We start from the raw sequence: 20,002 nt of genomic DNA, 5'->3' as shown, positions 1-20,002 counted from the left end.
CAGTGTTCAATCTTTTGGCTGTGGACAATCAGCCCATCAAGGTAATGTGTTGTATATAGTGCACAGAAAGACTAATCTGATGCATATCGATTAAAAAGAGGGCAGTTCCTGTCATTCACAGTGGAAGTGGAAGGATTCTTGACTTGATCAAGCTATTTCAAAGCATCTCTTATGGACAAGATGCCTTTCTGGTGCCCATACATCATTAAAGCACTACTTTGGTGAAACTCTCCCATGCAATGCTGTAGGAGAGAAGTAAGAAGTAGTGTTAAATACTGATGGATAGTTTCCAGGTTATGGAGTAATGTATATTTTCATAGCTATACTATTGCTGCATATTCTAGCAGAATCTAAATTATTTAACAGATGGATGAAGTTATTAAAAATCTTGAAGTGTGAACTTTAGTATTTCTCTGTATTCAGATACAGGAAAAATGTGGTGTGGGGGTGGAGGTTAAAGCCCCTAATAAGCTTCTCTGCTGTTTCATGAATGCAGAACTTCACTACATTAAAGAATAGAAACTTCTTAGGTCTTTTGTCAAATTCCTTGTGTAGGATTGTTCCTTATGTTAGATTTCCTATGGCTGTCCATGGCATATTTTTAATCCCATCAAGGAGTGGGGGTAATTTTCAGTAGTCATAATAAATATTATTTAAGAGAAAACATTGATAATATGTTACCTTCTAATTTTGTTTCTTGCATTGTCTAGTCATTGGAAACTTTGCAATAGCTATAGTTGTCGGAAATACACTGTTCTTTTATTTGATCACTGGACTGAGAATTAAGGGCTATTCCAGATTGTAGTCAGTTTCCTGGAAAGATGTCCGTAGTGAAGTTCTGAAAAGCCTCTTTAATTTTGCATTTCTATGAAAAGGAGCAGGTCCCATGTGACAATTGGTGATTCTTCCCAATCAAATAGAAACTTTTACTGTGAGGAGTTTCTGAAGGGAAGGAAAGTAGTTCAGTAGAGATACAGCACAATGCAGTAGACCCCGAGACCGCAGCAACAAACCTAGCTCTGGATTCAGAAATGGGATAGTCAATAGTGAGGTGCCCAGGCTAATTATTCCTGCCAAGAAGAAGGGTTTACAGTCCCTAGTGTAATAGTATGATAATAATCCTGTATGGCTTTTGGGACTGAAGTCAATGTCACAGTACAGAACAGCCTTGCTGCATGGGAGCATATCAGTGGCTCCTGGCTCTTTGTAGTTCACGTCATTGCAAGGTGTAGACTTGCTCTTAATCTTAAAGTAGACACGATCTATGGTAGAAATCCTCTAGTAAAATAAGACATGTTTATATACATGCCAGAAGCCCTCTTTTAGTGAGATCACATAATCCCTTGCTTGTAAACTTAATTTCAATGGGGAGCCCATAAAGGCAATGTAAGACATAGCCTCTTGCCAGTATGAACTGTGTCTACGCTTGGTAGGAGCTGCCAGTATAACTCTCTTCTGTGGCTGTACTGCTAAATATTTCTCAGAGCAGAGCAGGTCTAAAAGACTTTCAGCCTCATTTAAAGAAATACATATACTGCTTTAAACAGAAACATGCACAATTAAGATGGTAAAAAGAAAAATCTAAAATGTGAGTGTAGCTTTTTGGTAGGAATGTGCTGGACATTTATTGATGATCTCAAATCGAGGGATACTTTTGTGTTGTGTGGCAATAATGTTTTGGTAACTTCATGTTCTACTGTTCTCAGCTTCTTTAATCCACAAGCTGTGATGCTTTAAAATGAATCACAGTTTAAGAAGGATTAAAAGCTCTTCATGAATCCCTCTATATCTATATATAGATATATGGTTATCTATAGTGCATGCCCTTGTATTTTGTTCTGAGCTATTGTATTTTTATTGTTTTATTTGAGAAGATGCAATTGTGCTATCTATATAAGGAAGGTACTTCTTAAATCTAAGTAATAGGTAGTGAAGGGTTAAAAATCTGAGGTCCTATTAATGTAGGGAAATGCTGACATAAGTTCTTCAGTCCTTTTCCTGACAGAACACCCATCTTTAATTTGCTCGTCTCTTTACCCATATAACATTGTACATCTGTCCTTGAAAACAGCTCTTGCAGCATGAGCATAGCCAGTGGAGTCAATTTAGCAAAGGTTGCTGTCTGTGTCCTAGCAATGCAGGCAGACAGCCTGGAGCTACGACTTATAATCAGCTAAACAGGTATATGAATAATTACTAAAGATAGAAGTCTGTGTTAATTGCTGGTTTTAATCTTGTTCTCATAAAATGTTACAGAATTATCCCCCCTCCCCCCCCAAGCAGCAACATGTCAAAATGAATATTTTCCTCAGATTCTAAGTAATCTAGTGGATTTTGGAACATTTTTAGTTTTAAGAAGATCCTTGCTAATATTTAAGTATACACATACTCCTTGAGAGTCCTTTATATCCACTTTAAAGCTCTGTTCCACTGCCAACATGGTGGAAGGAAACATGGCACTGAAAAAGCATGAGGCCTGAAGTGTTTGGAGTTGACTGAGACCAGTTTGCCAGTTTCTGAAAGCAAAAACTGCTATTAAGCTGTTGTTTCTCTTAAAATGATTGGCTATCGAAATGTTTCCTTGACGAATCTGAGCAAAACCACTTTCTTTTCAGACCATTTCCTTTCTTCTGCAATCACTGTATATTTGATTATCAAACCAGACAAAACGATAAAGATCCCCCTAGTTCTATTTGTTGTTGCTGATGCAGTAATCCTCCACAGTAAGTGGGAAAAATTAAGGTATGCTCTTAGAGATTGATTAGTGTATGGGGGGAAGAGTGACAGTGACTGCATTTGGTCTTCACCAAGAATATTTTGCCTTATTAGGCTACTTTGCAAGCTAAACTGTACTTTATCTCACAGTCCGCTAAAAATAACTCTGTATGGCTTTCTGGCAGATTGATATAAAAAGTGTATGATGATGGTACATGGATTTGTTTAAATACAAAGCTAGAAGCATGAGCTGGCCTCCAAATGATTAATGTTTTTGTATTCCAGAGTGGAAGCTTTCCAGGACAGTGATGCATAGCCACCAATTTGTAACTTTTCTTTTAATTTGTAACTTTCGACTTTTATCTATCTGTTTATTTATATAACCTCTCATATGTTAGATATGGAATCATTACACATCTATATGCACTTTTGATGGTTTTCTAGACTCTGCAGTTGTCTTGGAGAAAGTGACATTCAGTGTTGTTTTCATAGATTTTCTTTTTTTTTAATTAAAAATAATACACTGCATCTCAACTTTCTCATCTGAATGCTCTCACAGTTCACTCATAGCACAGAAAGAGGGCTCTGTCAGTAACTTTCCTATGTAAAGAGTGTAAATACTGTGGCTAATGAAGGACATATCTTCTCTTCACATCTTTTCTTATTCCATTTATGTCCCACTCAGGATGTTTGTATCACATATTCCTTCTCACTACTGATACCTTCCGTATTTTCATGGATTGTTTTTAAAAAGTAATAACAAAAAAAGGTTATAAGCAAATAGCCTAGGTTTCCTCTCAAACCCATTTTTGGATTAGGGGCAGCTGAGTAAAATGGGGCCAACAGGATTATGCAGAGGGGAGGACAACTCAGGCTGAGCCTCTCCCCTGAAAGCCCGAGGAGCCCTGCTCACAGCACTGCTTCGAGGGGGCTAGAATTAAGGAGCAGTGTCAACTGGAGATGAATGCATGTATAACCTAGAAGGAAAAATGAAAGGAAAATAGTCACTGGGATTGAGTATTTTCATGGAGGCCTTATTTTTTTGAGGTCTTAATGAGGAATATTCATACAACTTATATTTCTGAAAAATATTGCTAACAGTCAAACCAGCACAAACTGGATTTACAATGCCAAGAAAAGTCCAGGAGCCCTAGCAGGGCTTCTACTTTCCAAGCTTCAGTTTCATTTACTCCTTCGCATCCCTTTAGTCCTACACCGCCTCACAAGCTGCTGTTCTGATAGTTCTCTGCTTTCTTTTAGTGAGACCTGATTAGGTTGCTGTCTTCAGAGCTGCCTCCTTATCCCCTTGAACAGTTAAGTAGGGAGAGAGGAAGCTTAGCTGTAATTAACCCACAGGTTGCCAGAGGTGGGGTGGGACTTCAGCTACGAATGGCTACATGCTCAATAAAAACAAATACTTTGACTGACAATATAATCTTCAGAATCTCAAAAAGCAGCAGAAAAATATGTTTTATTAAAGTGCATAGTAAAACTTCCTTAGAAAGAGAGGTAGGCTAATCCTCATTGCATTTGAAAGTCTTGATTCATGTATAACAAAGTTTTTATTCCTTTGCAGAACATAAGAATGCTAAAAGATGAGTTTGAAATCTAAAGAAACAGTTGATCAGATATTCCCCCAAAGTGGCAGCAGGCTAAAAATGTGTAAACTCTATGAGGAAAATCAAGCAGTTTGCAAGATGTGGTATAAAAATCTATTTAATCAAAATTTAGTGAAAAATGTGGATATTTTAGAAATCCACTTGATCATGCTGAAAAATTGGATTTAGAATGGAAAGGGCTTCAGTTAATTTCTATTTCTGTCCGATTTGCTAGAAGAGATGTCATGAGCTCTAGCCCAGGCACCAAAAGAGGCACTGAAAGTGGAGATGTGCACTGAAGACGTTTGTGCCATGCTCCACATTACCAAGGAGTTTGAATGGAAGTATCTAAATATTAAGACATCTCTAAAATGTGGAAAAACAATAAAGCTTCCATGTCACAAAAAGCAGCTTTTAAAACATTCATTAGTATTTGTAGCAAAATAGATACAGTAAAAGAAGGGCAGAGCATAACAGGTGGGGTATGTTCCATCTCTCTTTAGAATTGCCTGATGGACAAGCAGGTGTGGGAGGGGGCAGCTGCAGTAGCTCGGTTGCTGGTGAAATAGTGCTGGAGACAACTCTGAACTGATGCCATCATTGTATAGTGATTTTTTTTTTTTAGTTCCGTAAAGCCTCTCTTCTGACTGTCATCCTACATTACAGATGTGATTTTTCCTTAGTGTACTTCATTCTTTATTTCTGCATGGTGTGGTTACTTTTGCTTCGCAGTTTTCTGTAAAAGTATAGCTGTGAAGAGAACCAAAGATACAAATATTATGAATGTGGCTTCACTCTAATTCTGGGGGTTTTTTCCCCATATTTCATTGTAGTTTTACAGACCTTTTTGTTTTCCTGCACATGGTAAAGACAGTTAATTAAAAGAAGGAAGGAAGGAAGGAAATAGAGTCTAGAAAATTGCAACATTGCATTTTATTGGATGGACTTAAGGTAGACCTCCTTTTCCAAAGATTATGGCAATTGACAGAGGTGTTTTTCATGGCAGTGCCTCCAGGTCTGTCCTGAGCCTCTGCATAGGTTTGAAGGAATGATTTTTCATAATGTGGTAACAAGAATGTGAGCATTTCTGTGGTCTTGAAAGTTAAAAGGGGTGCAAGTCTCTTTCAGAAGATTTTGAGCATTTTGGTCCAATTGTTGTGTGCCTCCAAAACAGCATTCAGTGTTTCCAGGTGTGTAGTCCAAATCAGAGGGTTTGTCAAAACATTTAGCCACCACCGGCACATGCAAACAGTAGTCATGGGCAGCAGGAGAAAGGGAAATGCTGTGTTGTTACATTTTGTAACTTTCCTACCTTTGTTTTATAAAGTTTGGCAAAGAAGGGGACCAAAGGGTAAGTATTTGAGTTGTAATAATCTTTGACTTAAACAAGACAGGCCTAAACCACATAAAAGAGTCTTATTTTACTTTGCTTTTTATGCTGGGTTTTCCTCTCACTCCTCTCTCTGGATGGAGTTGGTTTGATCCTGGAAAAGTGGGTTATGCATGAAAGACACTTAATGCAGAGTCAAAGGATTTCAGCCTCCCCCCCCCCCCCCAAGCACATGCTTGGTTTCTGACTGGGATGCAGCCCTGTGATTTATAACAGCTTCAACTGACTCAGCCTACCGTGAAACATTAGGAAAAATCCACAAGGCCACTGATCCACATATTCTGTGTATTTCAACTATGTAATTGTAAGCCTTCTAAAGAGTTTTTTGAATCCTTTGAATCAATAGTAAAGTATATACATAACCAGGGAACTAATTCTTGGGCAAATAACCTGCTTTAGACAAATGTTGTAAGGAACTACCCTGCTGTGTTCAGCAGTGCAGCAAAACTCTGATGAATAAAGATTGGTCCCCAAGATAAATCTTTAAATCTTTGGTCATAGAAAATTTGCATTGCTAAAGGGTTATATTATGACTCAGTGGGCAATAACTGGTATTACAGCTACTTGAAGAGAATTTCCTTACCCCTTGTGTTTTCTTTCTCTAAACAACTTTTCTGCTCTTTCTTCTGCGCGCCTGTCATAATGAAATTACAGTAGAACATGATGATGTCCTCCCTTGTACAGTCTGCTTCATACTGAAGCATCCAAATGGGGGATTTGATCTCCACCCCTCTGCAGCCTTGCCTTCTTTTCCTCTTGGCGGTCTGTGTCATTATTACAGGTGTTCATGTATTTGGTTCATTTTTTGCAATATCACCAAAGAGGAGCAAGGAGGGAGAAAAGCAAGAATTACACCCAAAGGCTACCTCATTTGAACTAGTTGAAGATAAGCATCGTGCCATTTATGTTGAGCAATCAAAGGCACCCAAACATACAAATCTGTCCACATCATTCTCTTGTTCACCATAAAAATTGGTGTTCCATGGGCATGCAGGTCTGTTGCACCATCATGACTTAAGGATGGACTTCTGCCTTTTTAAAAATACACTCCTTGAGAGAGAAGCGTCTTGGCATGGAGGACAAAGAGCAGTACCACATGGATGTGCTGGTGGTGATTTGTTTCTGTGCCAAGTGGTGACTTGACAGGATTGAGATTTGGGAGGATTCTGATCAGTAATATTGCTTGGCATTCACCACATACGTTAAACAGACAAACGCTGCCTCCTGTTTTGAGGTAAATGAGACTTCTTTGAAAATCCTTCAACTCTTCTCCTTAATCAGCTAGAGGTGGCCCAAATAAGTGTCTCCTCTTTCCCCCCTGTAGGACAGAATGATGCCCTGACCCCCTCTCTCCCCTCCACTGTGGGGCTGAGCATCTCACTGGGCCCCCGGGACAGTGGCCGCTCAGGATGCAAGTGGCCCGACACACCACCAGACAGTGGGATCCCTGGGGCATCAGTAGCCACACAAAATGCAGCCAAAGAGTCTGCTTTCCCAGTCCTGCATTTAAAAGGTGCCTCCCCAGTACAGACCTGCTTCTCCCAGTAGTAGATGTCTTCAGTGAGTCTTCTTGATAGTTATCACTGCCTGAGATAACCTTCCCTGTGATGTAATTTGACACACTGCTGTTAGTGGGGCTTAAACATAGTAATCTTTAAAAATGATTGGGAATTTGCCCTAGAGAAAAAACTGTTATGATTAATTTCTACAAATGATAAACCACTCCTTCTTCAAAATACTGCATGCTATGAAGTGTGATTTAATCCATTTAACTACAGAGCCTGGTGCTTCTGACAACTGTGACTCAAATGTCATCACAGAAAGTGATATTTCAAGTGGCAGGGTGGGATTAGAAACCTGCTGAAGATTTGTCAAAGGAGAAGTAAGTACATAATTTTTAGATAAGTGATTTGTCTCCTCTAAACCACTTCCGCTGAAAAGACAGGCAGCTTAAAAGAGAAACTTACACTGTTACACTAGAAAGAGCATTTAATTGCGGGGGGGGGAGGCAATCCTCTTACTTATGATGGTAGTTAGAAAAACTTAGGATACTGGGGAATATGAGTTTTCTGTACAGAAATAATAAAATTATTTTTTTCCCTCAGAAAACAAGCTTTCATTGAGGCTTGTATGAGGAGGGACCCAGTCTCAATATTCGGGACCTCCCAACTGCCTGATATGTTCTTGTTGCTTTGTGTGTTTTTTCAAAATATGGAATAACAGCATGATAGCTTACAAACTGCATGAAAATTTTGTAAATGCAGTAAAAACTGAAACAAGCACAAAAATGTACATTCTGTGTCTATATAGAATTTATTTAGAGTTATAGTCAATTATAAATTTCATTCACATCCACCAAGTCTGAACTCAGTGCAGTTACGTTAGTAGGGAATTTGGTCCTTGTTTGGGATTATTGACATACTTCTCTTACTGCTTTGCCAGTCCTGTCAAACTCATGCTTGCTGTTATCTATTCTGCCAGCCTAGCTGTATAATGTACATCTCCTTAAAGCATCTGTCCGCTCTGAAAGGCAATATAAACAGTTGTATGAGGCTCTGTACTTTCTTTTGTGTGACTGAATCTCAAAGTTGATCAGCTGCAATGGAAACTACATTTTGCATAAGTTTGTTCCAGCAGCCCTGTGGGTCCACCTCGGTCTCTGAGGACCTAGCGGAAGGCTTGCCTGCGCTGTACGGACTACCCGCTATGGATACTGGCCCAGCACTGTGTTTCATACCACCTGTAGCAGCCATATTGTTAAGAAGTCTTCCTTCGGTCAGGCTTGTGCAGCTCTGAGATTGCAGAAGTATTACAGAGGGTTTGGTTTGCACTACTGCTTAGTCTGATGGCTGAGGAGAGAAAGCAATAACCCTGTCTGACAGGCTGACCTTGAGCTGGTACTTCAGGAGTGGAAGTTCGGTGAGAAGCACGCATGCCTTTTGAAGTGGATTCCCTGGGAAAAAAAAGAACATGAAATCTGACAATGCTTTTTTGTGGAATCATTTTTCAGAGAAGAGCTGTTCTTTGATATCTGTGATAGTTTGCTGCTCCAATCTGTCATGTTGTAGACTCTTGCTGCTAAGGTGTTTACGAAGCACAGTTAAGTGACTGTAAGCGTGGCAGGGAAAGCTGAGGCCTTTTTTTTTTTTTTTTCGCTGAAAGGGATTTTGCTGGAGAGCCAGTATTTTTTTTGTTTAAGTCCTCCTTTTTTGGTTTTCTGTTTTGTTTGGTCTCTCGCTAGAACCTGCAGGCTAGCTTCACTGCAAAAGGGCCGGGTGCGCCTTTAAGAGGTGGAGGTGCCTTGGTGCAGGTTGTGCCGGGGAAGGAAGTGGCTCTGCACCGCGGGGAGCTCGCAGGAAAAGGCTGGTGCTCGGCTGGCCACAACTTAAACTGCCAGTTTTCCCTCTACGAAGGAGCAAAAAAATGGTCACATTAGCTTCCTGTTTGGTCTTTTTTTTCTCTTTGACACTGTCAACTGAAACGCTGTCCACCAAAGGCTGCGTTGTGGCACAGTTCGATACGTGAAACTTGTTTAAAACTCTTTCCTGGGCAGTGCTGATCTCGGAGTGGCGTGGGAAAGGGTGATGCTGTTGGGAGCAGCGGGCAGCCGGCAGAGGTGAAGGTCTGAACTCTTAAGGCCCCCCCCAGACCCCAAGCGAGCCACCCAAACAAGGGTGGTTCCGCTGGTGACGGGGATTGCAGCTGGCAGCCCGGAGCCCCCCGCCTGCCTGCCTCAGTTTCCCCTCCGCAGCCGAGGGGCGATGCCTGTCGCCTTGCCCAGCGGGAGCGCTGCGCCGGCCGCCGAGGCGCCTCTGGGCGGCTGGCGCCGGTCGCCCTCGGGACCACAGCCAGCACCGCCGCTTCAGCCACCTCCCCCGCCGGCCGCCCCTCCTCGGGCCCGGCCCGCCGAGCCCCGCCGGAGCCCCGCCGGTACCTCCTGCCCCGGCGCGGGGCGGCGGCCGGTCCGGAAGGAAACTCCCGGCCGCGGGGGCCGCCCGCCCCGGGCGCTGCTCTGCCGCCGAGGCTGCTCTGGACGCTAATTAGCATGACTAGTTTGATGGATTTAGTCAACAGCATTCAGCAAACAGGGAGGGGGGAAACAAGTGCGTAAGATTTCCCAAATCGAAAGACTTTTCAGCCCCGGTGCCCTTAATGGTTTGTTATGCGGACTCGAACAAGTGTTGCTTCCAATTAATTGATCGAGGGGATTTATTTTAGTATTTTGGCTGGATGCCAGAGACAGAGGCTTTGTCCTAGCGTTTTAAGCACCACCCCTCCTTGCAAGTTTGAAATGTGAGCTGCCTGGGTGTTTTTTTTTTCCCTCCTCTCTCTTTCTCTCTCTCTTCCTTCTGGCAAAGTGGCTGTGGCTGCGTGTGTGTGTGTGCGTGTGCGTGCGTGCGTGAGTATGAGAGAAGGAGGGAGAGGTGTAATGGGAAAGCAAGAGATGGATCACTAGAGGCAGAAAAGAAAACCATCAATATCAGTAACATGCAGCTGAGGTGAGATTTTTCTGAGTGTTTGATTTTCTTAAAACCCTTTCAGAAGATTTAAAACAGCCTTCTGCCATGCTGTATGCTGAAGACGTACTCCTAAGCAATGTCATAGGGATGCTTACATGTATATTGCCGTTTTAGGTCTGTTCGCGTACGTGTGAAGTTTTAAAGCTTAACCTGATTCTCTTTATTGTCTCTGGAGGGTTGTAGCTTGAGCACAAATAGCCTGTTGGCAAGTACGGCATGAGCCCATTAGCAAGACTCCATCTGTGATTGGTTTTGCCTGGAAACCGGGAGACAAGCAATGAATAATTGATGCGTGTTGTGCAGTAGCTGGACAGGCAAAGAGGAGAGAGAGGGAGAAACAGAGCAGGGTGCCCTCGGAGGGGGGAGAGCGAGCAAGCTTGAAAATAGCTACTGGCTGCCTTGTGCTGAGATGAAGGCAACCCCGGCTGTCTTTGTTCTGCACTGGCTGGTTTCTGCCTAGAAGTGTTTGCAGACATATGTGGCCTTTTTCCGCAGCAGAAGAGAGGCAGGCAAGCAGAGGAGGGGGAGCAGAGGAAGACTAGGTTTTTTGAATGAAATATAACTTGTGGGTAAGTTGGTTTCGGGGGGCGGGGGGTACGTATGTCAGTGGGGACGTGTGTGTGTGTGCGCGCCTCAGCCTGCCCGGGAGTGTGCGTGTGTGCGCGCGTGTGTGTGCGAGCGGGGTGTGTGTGCCAGCGCGAGGGTGCATTGTGGGTAAGGCAGTGCTGCATGTTGTCACAGGGATGGCAGGCAGGCTCCGCCGGGAGGCCGGGACGGGGCTGCCCGCGGCCACCGCTCCTTGGGGCTGCCCCTCACGAGAGTTGGGGATGCGAGAAGGAAATTCACAGCTTGCTAATTCAGCGGGGCTTTCCCATGTTTTTATTTTAGGGGGTGGACCGTTTGAATTTTACAAGAATCTTGCTCGTTGTATCTGCAATCATAAAACCAAAAGGCAACAGCAATTATCGGTGGCATTTTCTCCAACTTTAGCCTGTCTGGCACTGTCAAAACGTGACTCGCTGTTCTGCGAACAGCAACGACAGTGCTGCTGCCACCATTTCATTTTTGCTGTCTTTATAAAGACCTTGCCATGCAGAACTCACATCTGTGGCAAGTGGTTTCAAAGAAGATCCCAGAGAAGTATTAGCATCAACGGCAGTCTCAGGTACTCAAGCTGACAAGTTCTTTGCCCCTTGTGTCGTGTGGTAACAAGCGTCTTGTTTATCTCTTTGCCTGTGTAAAAACTAAAAAGATTATTTAATTTGCACATGATTTATGGAGTTTTCAGAAAGTTTTAAACTAGTGATGCCAGAGTGGACTTTGGGATGTTGGTTTATTTTTTGGTTTAGTTACTTGGATTAAAGCAAATAATAACTTAAAACTGAATGAAATGGCATATATTAAGGTACAGCAAAAATGAAATGCAAGGAATCTATACAGCTGCAGTGTTTGCAACTCGGACATTGGCAGCATGGTTTGTTGGGGGAAGAGACTTGCTATTGTAGATTGCAGCTCTTTGATCAGTAAAATCGTGCGTACGGTGAAATAGACTTTGCCTAAAGTAGTGTCAGTGATGCTGTGTCCACTGAAGTAACTGTCAAAACGAGTGTTGACTTCAGTCATTCAGACTATTTCCCCTGAGTTCAGGTGAGCCCATGATGAGATCTGGCTGAAAATCCCTTAGGCTCTGTCAACTTTTGATGAAACAAATGCTCTCTGTAGACAGATCTCATGGGGTGAACTGGCCAATTTGAACCCCCTTTTATGACAACAACTTATCTTGGCTCATAAAACTACAGACAACGATGTTTGTTGTGCAAATCTGTAGATTTTGGAGAGAAAACTTACTGTGGAGACAGTTTCTTTCAAGAAGTCATGTCTCAATCAGGTTAAGCTAACCAGGTCATTAGGCTGGGATGACCTAAGAGAAAAAATTAGCATGGCTGAAACACTACCTGGAAATGGAAGTACATAAAATTAAGATCCAGCTTAAATTGCTCTAAGTTACCCAGTATTTCCTTTAATTTTTCCTCAAGTTAGGACTTTATTACAGTTATATTGGTAAAGAAAGTAATTATCAGCAGCTAATCATGCATAAAAGTACAATCTCCTCTCAGTCGAGCAAAAGCACGTTTCCTCCGTGCTGTCGCCGATCTCCTTACCAGGATTTTGTTCCTCTTTTTGCTTAGCACTTAAATCAAGATGGCAGTTAAAGTGCAGTAGAACTTGAGAACAAAAGTTTGGTTTTATGTAAATTTATTTCAGAAGAACTCAGTCAGTAACACTTCAGTTTGAGTTTAAGACAACAGAAGAGTGTTACCAAAGGCTCAGTTTTGAATTTATGATTAAAGTTTTGATTTAAAAAAATACTTAACATTAATTCGATTCTCACCTGCCCCACTTTTACCCCTTTCTGGAGGAGCCATCAGAAAATCTCTGGGGAAATATGTCTGCAAATGCTGTGGCATTTCACTAGTAAAGAAGCCGTCTGAATGTGCAAGGTACTGTTTCATGGTAGCAATTGAAAATACTGATCATGAGAGGTTTGAAACTTAGTCTTCAGTCTTTACTCTCACGTAGATTGTAGTAGAATGGGCACAAATGTCAAATCTGTGCATGTCAATGTCTTGGTGGTCCTGGCAGAAATGTTGCTGTGTTCACACTTCAGTGAAACACATGCACAAGTTATTGGTGTTACTTGTGCTGAAAGTAGCATTTAGTCCTGGAACCTTTATTGTTGGATGCTCCAGGAACACCCAAGAAAGCTTGTCCCCATGTAGTGCACAGGAGACAGCTGTTGGTTACAAAGCAAAAAAGAAGAGCGTGCAAACTAACCATGAGAGAATAAGAGAGGATACTTTGGGCTCAATTAATAAACAATTTGTTGTTGTAGTAACAGGTACTGTGTTAATTACAGTGAGATCATTTAGAGAGAATGGTCTGGCAAAACAGGCCTTCTGTTGCCATAAAGGTTAGTATAGCAATTAGATTAAGAGAGTCTCTGAATCCAGCCCCCCAAAGATGTGTAACTAAGACAAGAGAATAGTGTTTTTCTATGTTACAAGGTAAGCTGAGGACATAGAAGTTCCCCTATTATTCTCAGTTGCCACTGGGGCTGTGACAACGCAAGGCTGCTTTCTCATGACCAGGACACCAGCAAAAGGGATATTACTGATCAACATCAACGAAAAATCTTACTAGAGTGCAGCCAACAGGAAACTGTCACTCTATGGGATTTTACAATTGTAGTTTCTTTTTTCTCTCACAACAAAAGAAAAGACAGAACATTATATTAAACAGCAAAAGAGCTAACCAGGGGAAATCAAACAAGCCCAAAACCTTACCATGTGTAACATTGCTAAAATGATGTTCCAGAGATCTCAGTGAAGATGCTCTCTGGTTTTGTTCCTCTGACTTTGATAACAGAGACTGTCACAGGAAATACCTTCCTCTGAGGCTGCTCTTGCAAGTGGAACTTCTGTTTTGTCTTGGGTGGAACAAGCAGAAGAAGCTGCTGCTAACAGACTGCTGTGAAGCTGCTTGTAAGCAGCTGGACAGCAAGGCTTTTGCTCAAGGGGAAAAAAAAAAAAAAAGTGGAGAAAAGTGGCTTCCTCCCAGCCCTGCTCAGCTATTACTGCCTTGTAGTTCAGAGCTATCCAAGCTAGAGCTGGGTGATCTAATCCGAGTATCAGAAGCCTAGCTAGGCCGTGTGGATAGCAGTGCGGGCTGAGTGGATGGTTTACTACCTCCGATACCTTGCAGGGTACAGCATATGGTGCAGCATAGACATATCTTGGGAGTTTTAAAAATACTGCTGTAACAAATGACCCCACTGCCTGTCCTCTAAATTTCCTAGAGTTTGCTGTGGTAGTTTTCCTTGTACTACCTTTCCAGAAGAAACCAGAAAGTTCTGTGAAAAAACACTAGACATGGCATCTGTTTCACTGTTGTGTTGAGTTACTGATCATTTCTTTGGAGTGACGAAAACAAACAGGTCCTTATAAAAATAGCTAAAAGTTAACACACTGGAAAAAATACATTGTGTTAATATCTGTTCACTCTTGTAATGGCAGGATAGGGACAAAAATTCCACCAGGTATACCTGCTTCTAAAATGCTTTACCAAAACGATGTTTAGGTATATAAAACAGTTGTTCAAGAAGTAACTAAAAATCAACTTCTTCAGTATCGGAACAATTTGAAGTTACTGAACAAAACCTTTTAAACCAGAATGTAAAAGGATGAGCTAGCCTTCAAATGAAATGGATGTTTCAATAATTACCAGAGGTACACCAATGTGCAGTAAAGCAAAGCAGTAATAGCTTTTAAGGCATGATGAAGAGTGTGTGTCCATGCATCATCAATGAGAAAGCAGCCAGCCAGTCTGGCACGTACGTAGGCTCTTTCACTGAGGAGTCAGTAAGGAGAGAAGAGAAGCCCAGAAAGAACACAGACAGGTTATTTTCCCCATTTTTAATTGGAAGTTCCCTGAAGAATTGTCTCCTTAAAATCAAGACAAGGTACAGTTATAAAATAAAATGAGTGACACTGGGACCGTAATTATTTCAGCGGTGTGGAAGGCTGCCACTCAGCCTACCTATAATAAGTATTATACATTTCTCCAGTTCTTGACTTGGATCATTCTCTGGAGTGTGTTACTACTAATCCTGATTCTTAGCTTGTTGGGGGTTATTCTGTTGACGGTAATCCAGTGCGACCAATGGGAGTTTTACCTGTTCCAGAAAAAATAGTTAATTTTGTTCTCAGTTGTCTTTATTAGTACCAATAAAACGTTCAGACAGCCAGCTGAGCTCCTAATTCTTGTTGTTTATTATAACTGAAGTACAGCTCTCACCAGTTTGATGAATAACTTTTAACATTTGTTTATCAACTTTTAATCCTCTAACTGAATTTTCTTGTTAATAGTTGGTGTTCTTTGTACTTCCTGAGTGCCCCTTACATCTCTTAAATCCCTTAAATTTCAGGAGGTAGGCAAGCTGGACTCTTGTCTGTGTTGACATCCTGGAAGCAGAAAAAAACCCACAATTGTTGGTAAATACAAGCTCATTAGAATGCTATTCGAATATAATGTTATAGTACCTGGATGGGTTCCTTCTTTTGTGTGCTTATCATCAAACTATTTGTAGTGGATTTTCAAAATCATTCTGACCTAACGTAGTTACAAATGAAGTGAGTAGAGGTTCAGCAGAAGCAGAACTAGGGCAACCTGGGGTGCTCATAAAAATCACTCTTTTACTTATTCTTGGGTGTCTTTTCTTACTCAAGCCCAGGAAGGTAGCAGAGAGAGCTATAGGAGATTGTTGTATGACTCTTCAGTATGCCGTTAGCTTTGCTAACCAGCTTCACTGACCTGTTGTTTGTTTTAGTGGTTTAATATATTTAACATTTTATTAACAACATTATTTCTGCATTAGTAAGTAGTAGGAAAAGAAAAAAATACTGTAGGGGGTTTTTGCCACTTACTTATTGCCACTTACTTATCCATATTCCAGCCAGGCTTCAAAGAAGGGTGTTAACAGTACTTTTACTGTCTTATCTACTGACGCTATCCAACTGTTCAAGAAAGTTGTGTTTTTCAAGCATCGCCCTAACACCACGGCTTTCAGAGGAGCCTGTCATGATTTACTTATTCATACAGATTGCAGTGGCTTATGTAGTCTTGATCCTGCTTGATCTGCCAGCAGTATTTGCTTCTATTGATCACAGGCTGTTATTTGACTGCCTTGAGCAGCTTGTAGGTCTCCCTGGTTCTGTTAACGGTGTCTACTAGGGATATTTCTCAACGTTCTCGTTTTGTTGCTGTCGATAGATTTAACTCCAACCTTCCCACTTGGACAGATGTGCCACAGATTGTGTCACACCCTTTGTGTTTTTTAATAACTTTGGCAATACCTTAGTGAACTTTGGTGCTGTAAGTGGGGTTGTGTCCAGATTTGGCTGTTAGCTCTGATTTATAATGCATGCTTGGCAGTGTGCCTGGCTGTCGGGTTTGGTTGTAAGTGTGTAAAACCTCCTCCTATCCTAAGTGTAATAAAATGGCGTATTTTTGGAAGTAAGCACCAGTCCTTCGTGTTCCTACGTACCTTTTCATCCATATGCATTCCTACTGCTTTTCTAGCAATAGGGCAATTGAATAGTTAGTCTGGAAGAAACTTCTAAACCATATCGTCTTCTTGCACATAGACAAGCACTGTTAAATTGTCCTGCTCCTGTCAGCTTTCCAAATGGCTATATATGTTTTCTAACTATTCCTCAGTGTGGAAATACTGTAATTCCTTAATTGGCCGATTTACCTGGAAGGTCCTTAAAGTGACTATCTAAAGTAGTTTGTGGCTGTCAAGAAATATGCTTCATTAGACAAAAGTTGCATTAGAATCAGGTTAAAACCAGAAACATTTATGTAAGCTTTTATATGATCTTAGTCCATTAGAAACCAGAGATTTAGATCTTTTTACTAAATGACTTTATGGCTTGCGAATATACCTTTAAGCTCGTTGAAAAATAGAAGCATAGATGGTCCTTGTGTATTTATGTTCCTGGTTTTAATATGAGGACGACCTTCTTTTGAACATGCAATTAAGCTTCTGTCTGTTATTATTTGTGGCTCCTTGTATCATTTTCATAGAAAAAGGGCCCAGCAGATGGTGTTTGAGCAGAGAGATAAGATAGCCAGCGGCTGACTTTTAGCAGAAATACTTGAGATGGAGAATTAGGGGGACCAAGTGATTTTACTTGTAAGGAACACATTTAATACATGATGACCCACTGTTTTCACCCTTCCATATAGACACTTTTACATTTAGTGAGGCTAGGATGTTGGCCTCCTGGCTTGCCTAACATTCAGCAAGCTGCTTCTTTGTCTCCCCATCTACAAAAAATATCAGAGGGGATTTATTCACTCATGGAGAAAGTTTTGGACTTGGAGAGTTAGTTGATCATTAGTACATAATACCGCATAATCTTGGATTATGTACTTTGCGATAAGCAGAACAGAAGATACAGTTTATAATTTCTACTAAGTAAGGAGTAGATTATAAGAGATCAGAAAAAAAAAGTTTTAAAGCCCCATCTTAAGTGTTGACTTAAAATGGCTCACTTGAAGCGTGCATGAATCACGTTGCAAAGGCAAAAATGTCCCTGTTAAATGACTGTAATCTAAAATGCTAGAGAGCTAAATGATTTATTGATGTCTATTTCTGAGGCATTTACCTGCACCTGTAGCCAGCCCATTCCATTTATTTTGGCTGGCTGACAAATTAGCAAGCTATTTGTATGTCAGATTTGGTCAGTAGTCAACTCCCTCCCCCTTACATATTGAACAGCTTTTAATTTAATTGTTTGTGGTGTTGGCAATTTATTATCCAGATAGATGTCACTCAGAGGAGCTCTTTTAAAAAAAATAAAAGAAAAACCTGAAGATTTATTTGTGAATATCCTCATAGTGCCTTATAGAAGAGAGTATGCAGAGCAGCTTTCAAGCCTTTTCCACACACACAGGCAGTGATCTGTGTGATACCTTCCTTTCCGTTAACTAGTTGGGAATGTGAAATATTAGGTTTTATATTTAATGACTAGAATAAGGTTAACTGTGATTATGGCCATTGTCGTTGTATCTAGATACCTTTAAGGAGTGAGCAATCAAAATTACCTGTCGGAGTTGCAACTGCATAAACGTGTTGCATAAATACGCTCAGGCAGAGTTGAAGTGTGCATTGCCACGTGCAGTGATTACACCACTGTTCTTGAATAAGTTCAGGGGGGGATTTAAGGTAAAATTATTGTGTCTTGCTAAATTGTTTTAACTGTAGGCTTAGATTCACATCATAGTGAGGATCTGAGTGCTACTTTTCAAAGTCAGAATGCTATACTGTTACACAGAGGCAATTGCAGGTTGCCTGACCTTAGCTGCCAGGATGTCTCCTGCCTTGCTGCTCCTCTGCAGCACTGCTGCTGCTACTGGCTGCACAGCAGCTGCTGGTGTTTCCCAGCTGAAGAGGACTAGTGAAATCTGTTGTATGGATATTGTCTTCTTAACCTTAATTAATCCAATCTTGCACCTTATGAATTTTAAGTAACATGTGAAATTTGGGCTTTGATATAGCAAAGAGGATTTTCATGTCATGTGCTGGCCATCCTGGCCACCTGATTCTGCTGGGGCTCCCTGGGACTCCAGTTGGTGGGAAGACCCAATTATTTTTGTCTCCTCTCAAACAGCGCCATGGTTGCTAGTTAACATTGTTGGCACTGTACAGCTTGGAATGTTTTATGGTCTTACATCTACTTAACCTTTAATGTTTTCTGTCAACATCTATCATGACCTGTTGGCCTATGGTTAGTAAAATGTGCCCTTGCAGGCTGCCAGATACTGTAATGGAATTAGGCCTTTAAAATTATCAGACCTGTCAAAGGGGCTTATAATCCTGTGAGAGCTTTAAGTGGTTTCTTACCTCCACTTTAACACACATTTGATCTGGTTGAAGTGTTATTTTCTTGCTTGTTTTGTTTTTACTTCCTATTAATACTTTAAAAACTGGGGGGAATGGATGGATGATGGAATTCTTGCACTGGCAAGAATCCCAAGAAATAAAAAAAAATGGTTTTCTTGGCATCTTTATGAGGAAAAACATGGAGTCTCCTTGGGTCTGTCCCAGATGTCTTTTTTGGCTTCTTTTCTCTCTCTTGCACTTGTAGATTAAGCTTAACAGATATTTCAGTGGGAACTTGTTCCCTTAAGTAAGGAAATAAGGATACTTTGTTATGTGCGTTAGTCAGCGTGCACTGAGGGCTGACACAAGTCAGGAGGGAATGTCAGGCTTGTTTTGGGGGGGTCAGACTCAACATAGTGCTCACAGAAGGTGCTGAACTGACAGCTCTGGAAACAAATGTCCTCTGTAGAGCGGGCGTGGGAATGGCCGTAACACTGCACAGTTACTCGTATTTGCCACCTCTGTGCTTTATCCTGAGCAGAGGACAGTACTAGAGATGCAAGATGGTTTACCTTTTGCTAGTTAGTTTTCAATTACCTGTGGAAATGCTGAAAGTAGCTTTGTGGCGCCTTGGTGGTCTCCCTGTGATTATAACACGGTGCGTGGTGGTCATTAACGCTGTGAGAGATTCTGTAATGTTTCTGAGCGGAGAGATATTACATGCGTCATATCCAATAGAAATTCATTGAAACGAGTAGTAGAAGAGGCAATTTGACCATGTTGTACACAGCCTGTAGCTGAGTTTGGCAAGTCACCTTATCTGAGCCTGTTTCCTGAGTCCCACTTCAGAGCAGTTCCTGTCTTTGTGAGGTTGTTGCATCCGAGTTGTGTGCTTCAAATTATTGCAAGTTGTTAATACTGCTTTTTTTAGTTAAAGGGTGATCCTACTTTGGCTTCTGAAGTAGTGCCATGCTGACTCAGTTTCCTACCACCAGCAGGGTGATGCAACGTGAGGAAAGATAAGAAAGCTAATAAAATGCTGCTGTTTGAAAATACATCTTGTTTGAGATCTTATACATAAGTGATAGAGGGAAATGCACTGTACCCATTTCATTTGCAAGGAAAAGACCTTCTGTTACAGAGATCTTTTTACATCTCCATTGTTCTCATATAGCACAATCAAGCAAGGTAAAAGAAAATGTGGTCCCTGCTACTAAACTGTGTGTAGGCATTAAAAAAAATTATTTAAAAAAAAAAAAAAAGTTTGGGTTGTTTGAGGTGACATTAATTGGGATAGACGCTGGAACAAACTGGCCTCTGAGCAAGGAGGACA

General features: G+C 41.3%; 1 protein-coding gene across 13 annotated transcripts in view; it reads left to right on the top strand.

Moving 5' to 3' along the window:
- The window catches only part of ZMIZ1 (zinc finger MIZ-type containing 1), a 365,884-nt gene that overhangs the window by 259,910 nt on the left and 85,972 nt on the right, over nucleotides 1–20,002 (top strand). The window contains exon 1 of one of the 13 annotated variants that reach the window (XM_072869887.1): nucleotides 10,061–10,202. The exons of 10 other annotated variants lie outside the window; for them this stretch is intronic. The gene's annotated coding sequence lies outside the window, so the exon portion shown is untranslated. Of the gene's footprint in view, nucleotides 1–10,060; nucleotides 10,203–10,771; nucleotides 10,793–11,366; nucleotides 11,389–20,002 lie in introns of those variants that run through there. 2 more of the 13 variants (XM_072869889.1, XM_072869888.1) reach the window with 2 other exon arrangements.

The sequence above is a fragment of the Ciconia boyciana genome, chromosome 8, assembly GCF_034638445.1.
Source record: "Ciconia boyciana chromosome 8, ASM3463844v1, whole genome shotgun sequence".
Taxonomy (NCBI): domain Eukaryota; kingdom Metazoa; phylum Chordata; class Aves; order Ciconiiformes; family Ciconiidae; genus Ciconia; species Ciconia boyciana.
Note: the sequence above shows the minus strand (reverse complement) of the source record. Positions and strands in the feature narration are given on the sequence as shown.